General features: G+C 44.6%; 1 long non-coding RNA gene across 1 annotated transcript in view; it reads left to right on the top strand.

Moving 5' to 3' along the window:
• Positions 1 to 9,282, top strand: part of LOC128102624 (uncharacterized) — a 106,234-nt gene extending 96,952 nt beyond the window's left edge. Inside the window, exon 4 of the long non-coding RNA XR_008215473.1 lies at positions 8,774 to 9,282. This is a non-coding gene — a long non-coding RNA (uncharacterized LOC128102624). The remainder of the gene's footprint in view (positions 1 to 8,773) is intronic.
• The last annotated feature ends 5,837 nt before the right edge of the window (positions 9,283 to 15,119 follow it).

Here is a 15,119-nt window from a genome sequence, read left to right as displayed (position 1 = left end):
CTTGATTTTAGTGGAACTGCTTTGAGTTTCTCTCCATTTAATTTGATGTTGGTTATCAGCTTGCTATATATTGCCTTTATTACATTTAGGTATGTTGCTTGTATCGCTGATCTCTCCAAGACTTTTTTATCATGAATGAGGGTTGGATTTTGTCAAAGCTTTTTCAGCACCTAATGAGACGATCATATTTTTTTTCTTTCAGTTTGTTTATATGGTGGATTACATTGATTAGATTTTCATATGTTAAACCATCCTTGCAACTCTGGAATGAAGCTCACTTGATCATGGTAGATGATCTTTTTGATGTATTCTTGAATTCAGATTGCCAGTACTTTTTTAAACTTTTTATTGATTCTTTGTGGATTTCACATTATGCATCCATACTCATCTCTCTGTCCCCTTGCCTCTGCCCTCTGCCCTTGCAACCTCCCCCACAAAACAAAATTTAAAAGTAAAACCAACCAACCAAACAAACAAAAAACAACAAAGAAACAAAAAAAAATTAAAAAAATCTCAGCATGGAAGCTATAATGTGGCCCAGTGAGTCACACAGTATATCCTTTAGCCTATATATCTTTATTTGTAAGTATTCATTGCAACGAGTCATTGGTCTGGTTTGAGGCATCTGGCTTCTGCTACACCCTCAATACTGGGCCCTCACTGGAGCTCCTCTTGAATAAACTATTGTTGCCTTATGTCATGGAGACCTTGTAGCTTTGGATTTGTAGGTTCATCCTCTTCACATGCTCCAGCAGTTCATAGATGAGGTGGGTGTTGGGGTGGGCCACCTCGCAGTCCTGGTTCTAGGTCGGGGTGGTAGCTGGGTTGGTCAGCCTTCCACCTTTCCCTCATCGTCCCCATCCAGGCGAACTCTCCAGCATTGCCTTGGCTAGTTTACCCAGTGTAGCAGACAACAAGGAATGGGGCCACTTCTCCTGCTCTCATACTCTCAAGTCCAGCTCACCTGCACTCACACCATCAGGGCCAGCTCCACTGTTCTGCCCAGGTAAGGTGAAGAGCCCATTCACTGGATTGGTGCACTTGGTGAGGAGCAGGGTCAGGTCTTCTGTTCTCATGCTCCCAAGGTTGGCTCTCCCACCTGTTGCAGATGGCAAGGGGTAGGCGGGGGAGAGCATATTTCCCTTACCCTTGCCATCCCAGAGCATACCAGGGAGGGGGCAGAGGCAGCTCTCCTGCTCTCACACCCACAGGCCTGGATCACCTACATCCCTGCCAACAGGGCCAGCTCTAGTGTGCTGCCCAGGTAAGGTACAGGGCCTGCTCTCCTTTAGTGCTGCTGCCAGTGGGGAGACAGTGCCAATTCTCCCACTCTCATGGGGCTATATCTCCCACACACGTTTGCTGCACCAATCACCTGTGCCTCTGTCCACAGGGTTGGCTCATTATGCTGCCTAGGCTAGATGCAGGGCCTACTCTCCCACGTGCTGCAGCTGGTGAGGGACAGGGTCAGCTTTCCCACTCTTGTGACCCCAGGACCAGCTTTTCCTGCCTGCAGTAGGTGACGAGGGGAGAGGGGTGAGGAGCAAGTGGGGGTATCTCTCCCTCACCTATGCCACCTTGTGACAGACCATGGGGCTGGCTCTCCTACTCCTGAATATTCAGGGCTAACTCACCTGCACCCCAGCTAACAGGGACAGCTCTACTATGCTGCTCTGGGGAGGCACAGGGCCCACCCTCCAGAGTGATGCAGTTGTGGGGGTGGGGGTGGGGGTTGGGGTGGCAGGGCCAGTTCTTCCTAGTGCTGCAGCCGGTGAGGAGCAGGGCCGATTCTGTGCAACCCTGTCCTCGGTGTTTGGGTGATAACAGGAGCCATGGATATCAACAGACTGAGGCTGTGACAGGGACACAGACCCAGACATGGCCCCTGACAGCAGTCCAGAGTGGCAGTGCGGACTACTCAGATATGCATCGTCCTGACAGACTTAACCCTTGGACTCTAACCTCGTCTTAGGTGGTCCTTAGTGGTGCCACAGGCCATGGACATCAGTATAGACTCCAGATGTGATTGGGCCATGGACCTAGGTATGGTCCTTGGCAGCAGCCTGGGCTTGGATGTCACCATGGTCCTGGTTGGTAGTGCAGGTCACTTAGATCAGCACGGGCCCAATGGCAGCATGGCCCTTGAACTCCCCCCCACAACCCCAAATAGTTCCGGGTATGGGCTCAGATTCTGAGTGTCTGTGCTGCCATTGATGGCAACAGGAGCCGCAGACAGGACCTGCAAGGCCACAGACCCAGACATGGCCTCAGCTGTAGTTCAGGCCGGTAACTCAGGTCTGTATGTGACCAGCAGCATCACAACCCTTTGGGAACCAAGAAGCCTACAGGTAGAGGACCAGATCCTGGGCATCAGTGTGGCCTTTGGTGGCAACACAGGCCACAGACAGCACAGACTCCAGCTATGGTAGGATCATGGGCCCAGACATGGTCGTTGGCAGCAGCCCAGCCCAGGTGTCCATGTGGTTTGCCAGTATTATATTGATTATTTTTGCATCGATGTTCATGAGGGAGATTGGTCGGTAATTCTTTCTTTGTTAAGTCTTGGTGTGGTTTGGGTATCAGGGTGACTGTGGCATCATGAAATGAATTTGGTAATGTACTTTCTGCTTCTATTTTGGGGAATAATCTGAAGAATATTGGTATGAGCTCTTCTTTGGAAGTCTGGTAGCATTCTGTGCTAAAACCATCTGGCCCTGGGCTTCTTTTGGTTGGGAGATTTTACTGACTGCTTCTATTTCCTTAGGGGGTACAGGTCTATTTAAATTGTTCATCTGATCTTGATTTAACTTTGGTAGATGGTATCTATCAAGAAATTTGTCCATTTCATTTAGATTTTTCCAGTTTTGGGGAGTACAGGTTTTTGAAGTATGACCTAATGATTGTCTGGATTTCCTCAGTGTCTGTTGTTATGTGCCCCTTTTCACTCCTGAGTTTGTTAATTTGGACATTCTCTCTCTGCCTTTTGGCTAGTTTGGATTAAGGTTTGTCTATCTTATTGATTTTCTCAAAGAACCAACTCTTTATTTCATTGATTCTTTATATTCTCTTTGTTTCTATTTTATTATAGATTTCAGCCCTCAGTTTGATTATTTCCTGTTGTCTACTCTTGGGTGAATTTGCTTCTTTTTGTTCTAGAGCTTTTTGTGTGCTATTAAGTTTGCTAGTATGAGATGCCTCCAAATTCTTTAAGATATCTCCAAATTCTTTATATAAGATATCTCCAAATTCTTTATATAAGAACTTAGTGCTAGAAACTTTCCTCTTAGCACCACTTTTATTGTGTCTCATAAGTTTGGGTTTGTTGTGCACTCATTTTCATTGAATTCTAGAAAGTCTTTAATTTCTTTATTTCTTCCTTGGCACAGTAGTCATTCAATAGAGAGTTGTTCAGTTTCCATGAGTTTGTTGTCTTTGTGTTGCTTCTGTTGTTGCTAAAATCCAGCTTTAATCCACGGTGGTCCAATAGGATGCAGGGGGTTATTTCAATTTTCTTGTATCTGTTGAGATTTGCTTTGTGACCGAGTATGTGGTCAATTTTGGAGAATGTTTATGAGGTGCTGAGAAGGAAGTATATTCTTTTGTGTTTGGGTGAAATGTTCTGTAGACATCTGTTAGGTCCATTTGGCTCCAGTATTTCTCTGTCTAGTTTTTGTCTGGATGATCTGTCCATTGGTCTGAGTGGGGTATTGAAGTCTCCCATTATCAATGTGTGAGGGTCAATGTGTGATTTAAGTCTTAGTGTTTCCTTTACAAATGTGGGTGCCCTTGTGTTTGGGGCATAGGTACTAAGAATTGAGACAGTATCTTGGTGGATTTTTCCTTTGATAGGTATAAAGTGTCCTTCCCCATCTCTTTTGATTAATTTTGTTGGAATATTTAGTTTGAATAATTTTGTTAGATATTAGGATCACTGCACTAACTTACTTCTTGGGTCCATTTACTTGAAAAATCTTTTTCCAACCCTTTACTCTGAGGTAATGTCTGTCTTTGATGTTGAGGTGTGTTTCTTGTATACAGAAGAAGGATGGATCCTGTTTTCACCTTCATTCTGTTAGCCTGTGTCTTTTTATTGGGGAATTGAGTCCATTGATATTGAGAGATATTAGTGACCAATAACTGTTAATTCCTGTTATTTTGTTGTTGTTGTTGTTGCTGGTGGTGGTAGTCTGATGGTTCTAGTGACCAGCAAATCTTCAGTTCCAGTAGTGTGTCTCCATTTGGGTTTTGGTGGCCTGCCTGGCCTCTGGGGTTTTGGGTGTTAACTTTGCTTCTGAAGTTCTGGGTTTCTCGGACCTGGTGTGACCTCTGGGGTCCTCATACCTCTGCAGCCTCCAGTCTTCCACTAGGGCTTGTGGGCTGGGATATGGAGCCCAGGGCAAGTTTTATTTTTAAATATTGACAAACACTTTTGCAGATGTGTTGGATTTTATTTTTTTCTTTCAGGCAGTGGGCATTTTTCACACTATATGGTTTAATCATGATTAATAGCATCTTCTAAAAAGCTAACATACAGGCCTTGTGACAGTAATTGCTGCTCATTGTTTGAGGACAGTGGCAGGACACGCTAAGCCTTTTGGGTAAGCTAAGACTTAGTTTCAGAAGCATCACCTCTCCAGAGAAGTTGCTAAAATAAAAGTGTTGCTGATAACATGAAAAGATCTAATTTCTATTTGTTTAGTACATGTGTCATAATGAAAATTCAGTTCCAGTACTTGCATTAAATTCTCACTCTACTTATTTTATACTTAAAACCTTGTATTATAAAAAGAGAATTTAGGTAGTGGAGTATGGTTGATATATTGTGCACCCCAAAAAACTTATCTGGGGGTCAGAGAACAGAACAGCCACCATATTAAACATAGGTTTAGGCAGTGGAAGCACACACCTTTAATCCTAGCATTCAGGAGGCAGAGGTCCATCCGGATCTCTGTGAGTTCAAAGCCACCCTGGAAACAGCCAGGCATGGTGACTCACGCCTTTAATCCCAAGAAGTGATGACAGGAAGCAGAAAGGTATATAAGGCGTGAGGACCAGGAACTAGCCCCCTTTAAGCTTTTAGGCTTTTAGCAGCAGCTTAGTTGAGATCCATTCAGGTGAGGACTCAGAGGCTTCCAGTTTGAGGAAACAGGATCAGCTGAGGAACTGGCAAGGTGAGGTGGCTGTGGCTTGTTCTGTTTCTCTGTTCTTTCAGCGTTCACCCCAAAACCTGACTCCAGATTTGTTTTTATTAATGATTCGTGCTACAGTGGAGGGAAAAACAAAAACAGACAAGGGTTGTGGGAAATCAGGAGCTGTTTGAACTTCTCTGCCATCTCTAAGCCACTCGTGGGCTCTCCCCTGCTCCATGACATTCTGTGTTCACAGGAACTATGTTGGGACAGTCCCAGCTGGTTTATGTAGATACAATTCGCTTAGGCCACTACCAGGATTTGGCACAAGGATTCATCAAAGCAGGCAGTTCTCCTGGACTCTACTCAAGAGTGACCACAGACCCTCCATGATTACATGGTTTGACGCTGGGCCTGGACACAGGGATTTCTCTCAGGAAACCATCGGCACCTATAAGCAATGTTCCTTCTTTCTTTTCTTCCCTAGTTCATGGCATCATTCACCTAGGGATAAGAAAAGCTGTTTCATCATGGCTTTCTCTCTTTCTTTTCCTCCTTTACATAGATGTCCTCTATTTGGTTGGTTTTGTTTTCATTTTATTTTTGTTTTTGTTTTGAGTCAGGGTCTCATTACCTGCATCTGGTGTCACACTTACTATGTAGGCCAGCGTGGTTTTGAACTTCTGATCCTCCTGTTTCCATCTCTCAGGTGCTGGGATTACTGGCCTTTGCCACTACACCCAGTTTTTGCAGACCTGGGGACCAGACCTGAAGCTCTGTGCATGCTAGGCAAGTGCTCTACCAAATGAGTCACATCCCCAGCCACAGACATTATGTATGGATTGTGTAATTTCTGTTTTCTCTTTGGATTAGTTATACACTGTGAGTTTCATTATGACATTTTCACACGTGTATATAGTATATTTTGAGCATATTCACACACCCCCATTACCCTCCCACGTTCTCATTGGACTCCTTCCTGCTCATTCTTTCTTTTTCCAACTAGTCAGCCTTCTATGTTCATGTCTCTATTTTAGTGTAGCCAACGAGTGTAATTAGGATGGCTTACACGAGCGTGGGTAACAGGTTATTTATAAGACCGTGGGTCCTTTCCCAGTGGCTACACCACTGAAGAAAATGTCTCTCTCTCCCCTCACAAGCATTAACTGTGGACCTAACTTGCACACATCTTGGGCAGGTAATCCTACATAGCAATTCAGTGCTGTGACTGTGACAGCTGTGATGCCCAGATGAGTGTCCCACAGAGCTATACCTTTCCTCCAGCATGTCCATTCTTTCTAACTCCTCTTCTGCCATTCAACAGCAGCGCCTCGGAGGCAGTGATAGAGAGATCTCGTACTGCTGAGCATGCAGCACTCATTGGTTTTCATGACCTGGAGCAGCTAGGAGTAGTCTCTGCCCACTGCAAAAACAAGCTTCTCTTACCAAAGTTGACAGTAGTGGTTGTCTAGGGACATAAGTATAATCATTTAAAAGGCAATTTGTCAGGTACATCATGTCTATTAGCAAAACAATGGCCAGAGTTTCCCCTCTAGGGTCTATGACTTCCCAACCCCCAGGCTTTTGGACAGGTCTGTTTATTTATTTATTTTTGGGTTTTTTTGAGATAGTTTTTTTGGGTGGGGGTGGTGGTGTTGGTTTTATTTTGTTGTGTTGTGTTGTGGTGTGTGTGTGTGTGTGTGTGTGTGTGTGTGTGTGTGTGTGTGTGTGGTGTGTGTAGCCCTGGCAGTCCTAGAACTCACTCTGTAGACCAGGCTAGCCTTGAACTCACAGAGATCCACCTGCCTCTGCCTCCCAAGTGCTAGGGATTAAAGGCATGTGCCACCACTGCCTGACCTTGGCCAGGTTTACAATACTGCATATGAATTCTCTCCAGTGGTGTGGTCCCCAAATCAAATTATAAAGTGCTTGGTCACCCCTATAATGGGCTTGTCACTATTACACTATTGGGTACACCTTACCTGGGCAATTGATGGTGGAGCACGAGAGTTCACAGCCGAAACAGACTGTTGGTGAAAATATTCCTCTTCATGGTTTCAATCCGCAGTGAAGCTGTGCAGGAAGAAGGGAGAGTCCAGCAGAGCATGGTGCACACCTTTAATCCCAGCACTCGGGAGGCAGAGGCAGGCAGGTCTCTGTGAGTGTGAGGCCAGCCTGGTCTACAGAGTGAGTTCCAGGACAGCTGTCTCAAAAAAAAAAGAGAGAGAGAGAGAGAGAGAGAGAGAGAGAGAGAGAGAGAGAGAGAGAGAGAGAGAGAGAGAGAGAGAGAGAGAGAAGAGGAAAGAAAAGAAAAATTTTCTTTATGCTTATTAGCTGAAATAATCCAACAAAACAAAAGTCCCTCTCATCAATTATCTATTTACCCTCAAATACTGTCAAAACAGAAACAGCAGAACAGATGTTTGACTCTTACCATTTAAGAAAAAACAAACAAAGCCAAACCAAAAATCCCCTAGTTTCCAAAATACTTACATAGATTCTCCAGAAGTATTTCCTCTCCTTCTTTTTGCTGTTTGTACATGTTTGCACATTGTTTAGTATATGTGCATTTGTGTATGTTCACAAGGATGTAGTAGATGTTTGTGTGTGTGTATGGACATCTGCACCAGGGTGCAGTATATGTGTTTGTGTATGTATATACATGTATGAGGATGTAGTACATATGTGTATATCTATGTTCATGTATGTCTGCACAAGGGTGTAATATGTGTGTGTGTTTGTGTGTACACATGTACATGTGCATAAGGGTGCACTTGCAGGTATATTCCTACGCATGTGGAGACCAGTGGTCAATGTTGGGTATATTCCTTTATCACTTCACCTTATTTTTGGAACCTGGGGCACACCGGTCCTGCTACAGCTAGTCCCAGGAATCCTCCTGTGTCCACCTCCCTAGTGTTGGTATTCTAGATGTTCACCACCATGCCAAGATTCCATGTGGGTCCTGGAGATCTGAACTCACGTCTCATGCTGAGGCAGCAGGTTCTCTAGAGGCTAAACCATCTTCCTGACCTGCTCTTTTGGTTTGCTTATTTTTTGTTTTGAGATAGTGTCTCACTATGTAGCCCGGATAACTTTTGGTTGACTGTATCATCAAGTTGGCCTTGAATTCAAGATCCTTATGTCTCAGCCTCAGTACTGGGACAGCAGGTGTGAGCTGTCTTGTCTGGCTCTTTTCTTGGATCATCCTACTGTTGAAGTCTGCTGCATCCGTTCCTATAGAACTCCACATGCACCGTCTTCAGCCAGTGGGATCTTCTCTTTTGCCTCTGCCTCTGGCTGGGGCTCCAGTTCCCTTGCTGATCCTTTATTCTGGGCTTCACTGCATTTTCAAGGGCTTTCACTGAGGGTTTGTTCTTTCTGCTTTCATTTTGTTTTGTTTTGTTTTACCTCAGGCCCAGACACTTCCCTGGTTCTTTCCTTTGGAAAAAGGTGATTCTGAATCACAGCCAAGGCACCAGGGATGGGTGTTGTTATTGCATTGGCTTTTGTGTCTGGCCCTTTATAATGGAGGAAGGTAGAGATAAAGATAAAATACAACACCATAGTGATATGTCATTTGCACTCAAGACTGTAGGACTTTGACTGAACCCTGTCTCCTTTCTGTTTCTTCTGTGTGACAGAAAGTGCGAGCTCTAAGTGTTCCAGCGCGATTGCTCATCTGTTTTAATCCGTAACACTTATTGGAATGACAATGTTGGAATACACACTCTACCACCAGTGTCACAATGACAGAAAACAGTAATCACAGCACCTGGGAAACTGAGGCAGGATGATCTTGAAGTTGAGACCAGTCTGGGTTACATAGTGAAGACCCTGCCTTAAGCAAAACAAAACAACAAACGGCTGTGAAGATTTCTATCTTACATGGTTTTTACTTTTGTGTTATTTCCAAACTACTTGTGCCAATTAAAATCTTTAGCTTTTGAAACACCAAAGCTAAGGATTATTCATTTGTTCTGTTGCCGGAAAAACAAAACAAAACAAGTCCCACCTGAAGGAAACAAATGGCACACATTCAGGCTGCACATAAGGCAGATGTCCTGGTAAGTTTTCTGTCACCTTGACACAAGCTAGGGTCATCTGAGAAGAGAGAATCTGGACTGAACACATGCCTCCATCAGGTTGGCCTGCAGGTGAGTCAGTGGGGGCATTTTCTTGAATAATAGTTTTATGTGGAAGGGCACAAATTATTGTAGGTGACGTCACCCCTGGGCAAGTGGTCCTGGAGTGTATAAGCAAGCAAACTGAGCAAGCCATGGGGAGCAAGTCAGTAAGCAGTGTTCCTCCATGGCCTCCGCATCAGCTCCTGCCTCCAGGTTCCTGCCTCAAATTCCTGCCCTGATTTCCCTTCATGATAAGCTGTAAGATGAAATAAGCCCCTTCCTCCCCAAGTTGGTTTTGGTTAGTGTTTTACCACAGGAAGCAGACTAAGGCATCAGGGTAAGAGCAGAGAAGAAAGTACCCAGGGAAAAGCAATCGGTTGATTTGAGAACACATTGCACATTCACACGTACTGCTCAGAGCACTTGTGTTTCCGTCTGTTCGCTTTCGGTCTAGCTAAGATGTGAGCTAGTCCACTCACTGGCGTATAAACAGTTTCTTTCAGATGTGTTCAGGTAGGGGCACCACTTGGTTTACACATGCATGTGAATGCTGCTCTGAGGACAGATACCAGCAGCAGCCAGAGTCAGTTCACAAGATAGAAGTGGATCCTTTCCCAGCCCTTACTTGATCACTGCGTTGATTGACACACAGACCCAAAGAGGTATACTCAGCCACGTTTAGGTATTGCTTTCCTTGACTGCTGTCTCTTCCACTCTCACTTTGCGCTATCTAAATTGAGCTCATTTTGAGCCAAACCTTTAAAATGAGGGGCTGGGAATGAAGCTCGTTGGTAGAATGCTTGCCTACTATCCATAAAGACCAGGGGTCTGTGCTCAGCACCATACAAAAAAACAAACTAACAAAAAAAAACACCAAAAAAAAAAAAAAAAAAACCTCCCGAAAAACCTGAAGGAAACCCTGACTCTAAGCTACCTACAAGTGAGTGCCAGAAAGAAGGCAAAATTCCAAAGGTGGGGAGTCAAACCTGAGCCCCTACTTTTCCTTTGTAGAACTTTGAGTATGTGGTTTGCCACTAGGTCTCCAATGGCCATTTGATAACAGGTTAATTGTCTGCCCAATAATACTTCGTTGGACAGTTCTGACCATTTAAACTAACAGCCAAGGAGGCTGTGGGGAGATGGCTGTTAAGGGCACTTACTACTCTTGCAGGGGACTTGGGTTCCATTCCAGGACCCACATGGTGGCTCACAACCATCTGTGACTTAGGTTCCTGTGATTCTGACACTCTCTTAGGTCTGTTTGGGCATTATAGGCTCACAGTGTACATATGTATACATGTAGGCAAAGCAAAGGATACCATGGATGTCATCCTTTAGGGATGCTGTCAAGTCTGGTACTGAGAATTTGGGAAGGTCCTTGGGAAACCCAAGATATCATCTTCCATCACCTGCATCTGTTCTTTATTATAATCTGACTCAGTTTCTGTTTTTGCCAAGGGTAGGACTTCACAGCTTACTAATCATTAGATTATTATATCATAATTATTACAATAAATGTAGCAGTTACATCAGCACAAAGACATTATTCACCTATAAAGAGCATTTTTACTGAAAGAGAGCTCATTGGGAAGGAGGCCACTGGTTCAGAGAGGCAACTGTTTAGCCTCATGGGGATAAGGACTCATTGTAGAAGAAAAGCAACTTGAGAGCCGGGTTGCTTGTCATTTTATTTTTCTTCTTGTTTTTCTGAGTCAGGGCCTCACCATGTAGCCCAGGCTAGCCTGGAATTTGTAACCTCTTTTGCCTCTGCCTCCTAGGATTATAAGTATGTGCCCTCACACCTGGTATCATGTCCTATTTGGTCACTAATCAAGGACTATTTGTGTCTGTAGAAGTTATGAAGTCAAGTTCCGAAGACCAAAGGACCTTCTAGGGCACAGCTGAGTTCTAATTGGTTGCACTGTTTCAAGAGCTCATTGGTTGAAAGCTTTGACGAAGACATTCCAAGACCAGTCTTCTTGGTCATACCTAACTCCCCAGTGTACAATGGCTTATTTGTTGTAGGCAAGTATCTGACAAGATCCTGATGGATTCTTATTTGTAAATAAAAATTTTCAAGGGGTAATTGCCTTTTCCTACAAGCCACATACATGTATTTATATTGCATGTTGTATTCAAACTGTACTTAGGCCTGTGAAGCAGAAACGGCCACCCAGATATTACTGGGTAGGAAGGACACTTCTGGTCTCTGACGCCCTTGGACGTGGTAGCTCTTAGGCAGTGCTCCATTCCCACCCCCCCACCCCACCCCCCCAGCATCAGTGCTGGCCATCTCAGTAGAACAAACCAGGCTGAGAGGCGCAAGGCCTGGGTAACAGCTTTGCCTTCCCTGCCGAAAAGCTCTATCACCTTAGGAAAACGGCTTGATTAGTTCCAGCTTCCAGGTCCCAGAGCCCCACAACATGTCACACCCACTCCTGCGCACCCACTCTGAAAGTTTCAACAACCCAAATACTTTTCTCAGTGACAAAAGTGGTGGCTCTCCTGACACAGACACCTGACTGGTTCTCTGGCTGCTCTGGGAGGAGACAAGGGAGTTGGCTCTTGCTCTGTAGAAGGGAACCAAGTTCCTGTCCACAGCTCCACAGCACCAGCTTCATCAAGGAGAAAGGCCTGGTACACAGCCCGTGAGAGCGATAGGGGCTGAATTTTGAGAAACAGCAAATCAGAAGGCAATGCAAGTCACCAGGTTTTTCATGTCTTTTACCACCTTTGAGCTACGTTGTAAGGAAATCAAACACCGGCATGTTGGAAGATGCCAGCTGTGGTTGTTTGAATGAGAATGGCCCCCATAGGCTCATATATTTGAATGTTTAGCCACCAGGGAGTGGGATTGTTTGAAAGGATTAGAAGGATTAGAAGATACGGCCTTGTTGGAGTAAGTGTGGCTTTGTTGGAGGAAGTATGTCACTGAGGGTGGGTTTTAAGGTTTCAAAGGCCCACACCAGGCCCAGACCCTTTCTCTCTGCCTGCAGATTAGGCTATAGAACTCTGGGCTATGGCTCCAGCTCCTGCTTGCACACCACCACCCTTCCTGTGATGAAAATGGACTAAACCTCTCAAACTGCAAGCAAGCCCCCAGTTAAATGTTTTCTGTGGTGATATATTGTGTACCCTAATAAAGCCTACCTGGGAATCAGAGGACAGAGCCAGCTACTAAATTAGACATAGAGGTCAGGCAGTGGTGGCACACACCTTTAATTCTATCACTCGGGAGGCAGAAATCCATCTGGATCTCTGTGTTCAAGGTCACACTGGAATACATGAGAGAAACAGAATCACTCCTTTAATCCCAGGAAGTAATATGGCAGGACATAGAAAGGTATATAAGGCGTGTGGAAACAGGAACTTACTCTCTTGAAGCTGAGGATTTGGCAGAGGTGAGACAGTGGCTGGCTGGTCTGCTTCCCTGATCTTTCAACTTTCACCCCAATATCTGACTTTGGGTTTTTTTTTTTTATCATAAGACCTTTTAAGATTCATGTTACAGTTTTCCTTTTAAGAGTTGCCATGGTCATGGTGTCTCCTCACAGCAATAGTAACTAAGACAGCATCCTTCCCATTCTTCCTAAATAGTGATCAAAAAACAAGGGTTTTCCATCAGACTGGCTTTCTTTCCTGCTCCACTGCTCACTGTCTCTTCACTGTTGGGCCTGATTGAGATTAACTCTCAATCCTCAGTCTTCATTGTCCGCAGACTAGTAGTGACACTAATTGCTTGCTCCCAAGAATGTTGTGAGAATTAAACGAGCTGTACATATAGCACACAGCAGTGTCTAGATCGTTTCACAACAGCCTCTGTTGTCGACTGAGCACCATCCTATGCTGACTGCATACTGGGTCCCTATGCTATTGTTTACTACTATTACCTTTCAGATAATGTTAATTTCCAGGTACTGAGACATAGGTGTAAGGGTCAAATGTATGTCTCACCTTTGTAGGGCTGTGCTCTATCAGCTGAACAGGTTCCCTCTCATAGGTCCTTCATGATTTTTAGAAATTTAAGACTCGGAGAAATCCTTTAGGAATCAAAGGCAATTCTCTCATTTTATGGTTGGAAATGCTGAGACACAAAGAGAAAAAGAGATTCAGCCAAGGTCTTGGATTCAAGCCTCTGGATACAGTTTTTATTTTAATCAATCTCTCCTTTGTTGTTGTTGCTGTTAATTAATTTTTATTTTCCTTTGAATAAAAGTTTGTTCTCTAACTTTAGGGAGCTTACTAGCTTTATACCCGTGCGGCTCATTTTTGGTCACAGGGGTGGGAGAGAAGGGGAGCAGCTGACAGAGGAAGGAAAGAGGAAGTGTCCTATTTGAGATGGATGCTACAGCTGAGAAGTCCCTGTAATGGCAGAACCCTGAGTACAAGAGCCTTCCCAAGCAACTCAGGAAAATCAGTGGGCATCAGTGGTAGTCGTGAGTACACAGAAGGAAACATCACACTATTCTGTGTGTCCTGTGCTCTGAAGATGGGGAACCTCCTGCTTGAATACCATGGCGGGCCTCACTTCCAGAGACCACTGTCTCAGCCATCAATTTTCACGTAACAAATGATCCCAACACATGATGGTTGACAACAATAACTATCCTATGACACCTCTCAGTTGTTTAGGCTCGAATCTAGGCAGGGCTTGGCTGGGTGATGCATCTGCCATGATGGATGGTCATTTTGATTGCATTCAGTTGGAGGACAGACTGGTCTCAAAGGCTTGAGTGACATTAAAGTTTCCACTTACTCATGGGTCCCAAAATTAGGCTTCAAGGTTCGGCTTCACAGAGACCAAACGCCACAGCCATCACACAGCATCCTTCAGCCATATTTTATCAGTCATAGTGGTCACTGGTGCTGAGGTCAATGCTATTCTTTGAGTACTGTTAAAGGGTCACAGTTAGCAAAACAGGGCACAAGGAACAGATACAGTCCCAAGGGGCTCTGAGTGCTTATGTTGTTTATTAACATTCGTTCCCAATATCTTTATCTCCAAACCTCTCCAAAAAAGACCAACTGTGCCACACACACACACCTCTCCACACACACCACAAAATCCCTAACAACTGTAATCCCAATTAATACTTCATCAAATATTACCGAGAAGCTTGGACCTACGTCAGGAAATCTTGCCCAACTTATTCAATCTTTGCATCTTGACCAAGTCTTTTAGCTTCGTGGGGCCAAGTTCCTGATGAGAAAAATGACCTGATGAGACTTGGTAATTCCCAGGGTCTTCCAGGAAAGAAAGCACTGTGGCTCAGGTTCTTCAACACATCTTCAGGGTTAGGAACAGTTATGAGTAAATGCAAGGTCACTATGACCCGAAGATTGGTGTTTTAAATTTAAGAGTAAAAATGCACAGAAGTCTTTAATTGGGAAGTCTGATAAGAGAGGAAGGCATATGCAACTTATAATTATGTAGAGAAAAGAAGCAAACCTTCCTAACAGAAGAGCAACTATTGTGTGACTGGGGAGACATGGAAAAACTCTCTCCAGACATGAAACAGATTATAGACCAAACTAAGGACACCATCAAAATTCAGCTTGGTGAACTGTGAGTTTTATTGGGGTTACTCACAGGAGCAGAAATGGCTCAAAGAAAGCCCACCCCAGCATGGGTGGCAGTTCGCGGAAGCGGGAAGCCTGGAGCACACTGCGCATGTGTGCTCAACAGGAAGCTCAAGGGGTCTCGTCTCAGCAGCCCAGGTACGCTGAGCATCTTCTAGATGTCAGCTGGTCTCTGTCCCTTCCAGGCAGCTAGGATGGTTTCTGTCTTTTCCGGGCAGCCCAGGCAGTCCAGTTGCTCTGAACCTTTTCTAGACAGCTCCGCCTTTCTGGGAGTGTCTCTCAG

Source organism: Peromyscus californicus, unplaced genomic scaffold, assembly GCF_007827085.1.
Source record: "Peromyscus californicus insignis strain IS unplaced genomic scaffold, ASM782708v3 Scaffold_7__1_contigs__length_154581171, whole genome shotgun sequence".
Classification (NCBI taxonomy): Eukaryota; Metazoa; Chordata; class Mammalia; order Rodentia; family Cricetidae; genus Peromyscus; species Peromyscus californicus.
This window is presented reverse-complemented; position numbering and strand designations above follow the sequence as displayed.